Source organism: Callospermophilus lateralis, chromosome 2 (genome assembly GCF_048772815.1).
Source record: "Callospermophilus lateralis isolate mCalLat2 chromosome 2, mCalLat2.hap1, whole genome shotgun sequence".
Taxonomy (NCBI): Eukaryota; Metazoa; Chordata; class Mammalia; order Rodentia; family Sciuridae; genus Callospermophilus; species Callospermophilus lateralis.
Window position 1 is genome coordinate 171,940,267 of NC_135306.1, and position 5,319 is coordinate 171,945,585.

Genomic DNA, 5,319 nt, shown 5'->3' on the forward strand with positions numbered 1-5,319 from the left:
TATGTTTCACATTCATATTCTAATAGATGTGGCAATGTTGAGAAAAGAAATAGGACCCGAGGAGAAACCAGAGCTACTCCAGGAAGCAGGCCTGCTTTTAATGGGATCCAGGGGAAGAATAAGGATGGATGGCCACATGCCTAAAGTTGTAGATGTTCTAAATGAAGCTAGTTGATAAGCATATGTCTTCCTACATGTCATATTTACAGTTACCATGGCTTAGTGGTTCATGTTTTAATCTATAAATGCTATACTTATGAGCTTCTCTGAATGATCCAATAAGAGAAAAAACTGGTCCACAATTTACTCCCCTTTTCTTTTTTTTATTTTTTTAAAGGATTTTTATACTATATATATATATATTTTTTTTTTTAAAAATCACATAATAAAAAAGAAATCAATCAACATATACCTTAGAAGTCCTTCCAAGAGTATCAATATTCAATAGCCACAGAGGCCATTGCCTTTTTCTCTCTTTGTTCAGTCTACAGCTCATCAGCGATGATTCCAGTTCTTAAAATCAAACTTGTTCAGCCAAATCCAAGACCCTGAATTTATCCAAATTGTAGAAACATGCTTTTACCATCCTTCCACTAAAATACTTCCCATTCAAATCAACAACAGCTTTAATGGCTGATTCAACTCTCTCAAATTCTAAAAATATTCGTGCTGCCTCATTATCAGGAGCACCAGGAATTTCAAATATCACACATTTTCCAACTTTGTCATTTTTTTTCACATTCTCTTTGGTTTCAACTTCCAATTCTTCATCTACCTCTCCTGCACCAACCATGTTCCTTAGTAGGATTACTTGGTAGGACACTTAAGTATTTAAGTTAATGGATTTGAATCTGACGTCTTGGATGCATCCTAAGTCTGGCCCTTCTCCGTGGCATCACCCACGGTGATCTTGACGCCCTCCTTGCAGGTCTTCTCCACTGACAATGAGGTGCTCAGACCCTGCTCCTGCTTCTACAGACCCTGGCCTTCCCGGAAGCCATACTTTTGCATGATCTTGGATGCTACTGTGCCATCTGTGTTAGCAAGGAAAGAGTTGCTAGGCTCAATTGGAGATCTCGGTCTATCCTGTTCCTCATATACTGCAGGAGGAATAGCAGCTTTGGAAGATGGTGATCGAGGTCTTGGGTCCTCTTCATAAGGAAAATCTTGGGGTAACTTTTTGTCTTTCTCTACAAGAGAAGTAGGTGGGGGCAATGGCAGCTCCTCCCATACTTCTTTTCCCTCCTCCTTCCCTCATAATCTTCATCCTCATCAGAATCTGGATCTGGTTGCCTTGAAAACCCACTTGCTTCGTGTCTTGTCTTTATGCCTCTTTTCCCCTTTCCTCTATTTCCTTCTGTCTTTCCAGCTCTGCCGTTCCTCTCTTTGGAGCTTCACTACTTTCTCATAATCATTAGGAAACATAGGATCGTATTCATCAGCTAAGGGGATTAGAACTTCCCCTGCAGAAAATCCACTGCCAACAGTGTCCTTCAGGCCAGCTGGTGCTACAGGTGGTGCTGTGCACAATTTGCCAGTCATCTGAGGAGCCACCTTGCTTTAGATCAATGACTGGGGAAAGTACTCTGTTTTATCCTTTGGCTCTTTGCTTGAGAGAGGGCTGCTTGAAGTTGAGACTGCAGAGTTTGAAGTTTTTGGACCAGCCTTCTGTTTTTGAGACACAGGTCTCTACTCTCAGGTCATCATATAAGGACATCTTTTTAGTCGAATGCAGGCCTGCCCAGCTGACTCCGCGAGTGAGCCACAGCAGCTGCAAGGTGGAGCCCAGGTGCACATTGTGGAAACTTGCTGGCCGCAGGAGACCCTGCACCTCCCAACCTCCGTGGAGTCGATGGGGTGGTTGTGGTGCTGGATGAAGGAGCGTGGGCCTCAGGAGAACATCTCCCCTTTTCTTTTTATACCTGGTCCACTTAGCATCAGAAAATGCCTATGGCTTATGGATGTGGATACCTCACTCTGTAGCTGACAGTCCCAGGAACTGGAAACTCTTGGTTATTTGTTGAGGATAGAGATATACTACTCATCAGTGGCACATTTTACTTCTCAGAAAGAAGCCATAAGCAGTCCCTGGAAACAAACTCAGGGGCATTTATCCACAGAATTAGATAAAGCCAGGGATAAGGAGAATAACTAGAAGGATTCCAGCCTGACCCTCCCCTGGACACAGAGCATACTCATCCCTGGGTAATGATGTGGCCAGAGTAGAACTCTTAGGCTCTACTCTAGAGCATGGGAGCTAAGACTTTATACATTAGCAGTAAGTTCACACAATTCTCTGAAGACTGAATAGAAGTATTAAAGACTTTTAAATCATAGCTATCTCATATAAGTTTTTACTTTTGCATGTAACTATAACTATTTTCATGTAACTATATTGGTGAAGACATAGATACCTTTCAGTGTAAGTAATATTGCATATTGTCAAACCTCTTCAAAATGCCTCATTTACTGAAGCATTGCATGATAGACAGAATTTGGCAAACTACCTATAAGTGTCTATGGCCATTTACCTTATGCAATACAGTATGTATTTCAAATGCTCCAAATAATTCTATCGATCTTTACATTTAATCCTTCAAAAATACATTAATGAAAGTAATAGGCATATTTCAAAAGTGATTTGAATATTTTGTGCTGAACTTCATAGTATCACTTTTAAAATGCTCTATTCACTTCGACATGAAGAGGCAGAGAGAAAAAGAGTAAGAGAGCTTAATAGACATAGACTGGGAATGAAATCTGGGCAGTCTGGTTTGAAACAGCACCATCCAATTATTCCCATCTATCTGCTAGACAAGCAGTTTGAGATTACGAACTAAATTCCCAAGAAATTCTTCCTTTCACTTATTTACTCACACTATTTAAAACATACTAAATAAAGACAATGATAACACTGAATGAGAATAATTTAAATCTAGTATAGAAAAATTTAAATGCATTTTGCTTGTTATCCTTGTCCCTAGAGATGAAAACAATATCTTATTTTAAAGAGCAAATATGACAGGCTAACGCAATGAACTTGTCCTTAAAACTGACCTTTCAGGGGGCTGGGGATGTGGCTCAAGCGGTAGCGCGCTCGCCTGGCATGCGTGCAGCCCGGGTTCGATCCTCAGCACCACATACAAACAAAGATGTTGTGTCCGCCGATAACTAAAGAATAAATAATAAAATTCTCTCTCTCTCTCTCTAAAAAAACTGACCTTTCAGAAAGGGATAACTTGACCTTGATAATTTGACTAATCTCCAACACAAAAGTCAAAGAAGGAAAAGATAAACAAATAATAATCTCTGCTGATTTAATTGTTTTTTTTTTTTTTTTTTCCCCAACATCCCTTTACCCCTGGGAATGCAGATGTCTAGCTAGGTGGGTCTCCAAGGTGGAAAGAGTTAAACAGATGTCCATACCCAAGCTCAAGTTCTGGTATCCTCACTTATACAACATGGATTCTGGGAAAGTTCACATTTTTTGAGATGCTAGAGTTTAAATCTCCCATTCCTATGTATAGCCTATGTTTTAATAAGATTGCTAAGTATATATTGACATAAGATTCATCTTAACTGGGATTCCTAAATAACCTGATCCACTAACAAATTTCCTTGGTCCATTTCCTTTAGGACTGTGGTGATTAACTATTGGGTTGTCACTGTACCTTTTGAATATGTGATGAAACATATGAATTCGAGACTCAGAAAAACGCATGCATCTATATACTCAGAATTTTCCAAGCACGTTCGAAGAAGTCCTGTTCTCCTCAAAATTAACTAGTGAGACCATTTATTTATTTTTTATTTTTTTAAAGAGAGACAGAGAGAGAGAGAGAGAGAGAGAGAGAGAGAGAGAGAGAATTTTAATATTCATTTTTTTAGTTTTTGGCGGACACAACATCTTTGTTTGTATGTGGTGCTGAGGATCGAACCTGGGCCTCATGCATGCCAGGCGAGTGCACTACCACTTGAGCCACATCCCCAGCCCCAAGTGAGACCATTTAGATGTCCTGAGCCACTTTATTTCTATAATCATGGTATCCATGGTTTCTTAATACCAGATGACCTGCACATATTAAGCATTAGTAAATATAGATTAGATAAGTCTTAATTTTCCTTGGAAACGTGAAAGAAGGGAGGTTATTTTAGAGCAACTATTTTTCTTATCTTTTTTTATTAAAGAATGTGTACTCTTAATTAAAAGAATCCTTAACAAGTCTAGTATTTTAACCAAATTAACATTTAGTTGTGCTCCCATGAAGTGCCCTTCCTCTACACGTTGCTATAGAAGAGTAACTTAATCATTTAGAACATAGTCTCTATAGTCCAACTGGTTTATTATTTTAAATCTCTCTGCATATCAGTTTCCCTATAAAACAACAAAAAAGTAATAGCGGGTAGCACATAAGGTCATTGTAAGTACTAAACAAGGTAATAAAAGGTAGTAAAATGCTTAACAAACTATCTGGCAAGGTAAGCACTCATTAAATGATAGTTGTTATTTTTATTTTCAATGTCAAACACTGAATGCAGAACTTCATATGCTATAAAAGTGATGTGGCACTGGGCTATATCCTCAGATGCTATAAATTCCATAAGTAAATTTATATGCAAAAGTTACTTTAACAGATGTGTATTTAAGAATAAGTGACTTTCAGAAAAGGTAACATAAAATACTAAGCATGGATATGTGTATTTGCATGAAAATTTTGAATGAATTATTTTAGTGATATGCAAACCTCTTTTCTTTTTTATTGGTTCTTCTTAAATGTAACAGTAGAATCCATTTTGATAAAAATTATACAAGCATGGAATATATCTTATTCTAATTAGGACCTCATTCTTGTGGGTAGATACAATGGTGCGATTCACTTAGGTATTTTCATATAAGCATATAGGAAAATTATGTAAGATTCATTCTACTGTCTTTCCTATTCCTGTACCCCCTCTTCCTTTTATTTCTCTTTGTCTAATCTACTGAATTTCTCTTCTTTCCTTTTATTGTGCTTTAGCTTTGACACATCAATGAAAACATTCAACCTTTGTTTTCTGGGATTGGCCTATTTCACTTAGTATGATAGTTTCCAGATCCATTCATTTACAGGCAAAAGTCATAAAGGTCATAAAGAAGTTCTTATTAATGGCTAAGTAATATTCTATTGCATACATATAACACAATTTCTTTTTCCATTGATCTGTTGATGGGCATCTAGGTTAATTTCAAAGCTTATCTACTGTGAATTGTGCTGATATAAAATCAAAGTGGCTATGTCACTGTGGTATGCTGATTTTCAGTCCTTTGGGTAGAAGTCA

The 5,319-nt window shown here is 37.7% G+C and overlaps 1 pseudogene; it reads right to left on the bottom strand.

The window, feature by feature from the left end:
• Positions 1-520: 520 nt before the first annotated feature.
• Positions 521-1,717, bottom strand: LOC143391551 (splicing factor 45 pseudogene; annotated as a pseudogene).
• Between the last annotated feature and the right edge of the window lie 3,602 nt (positions 1,718-5,319).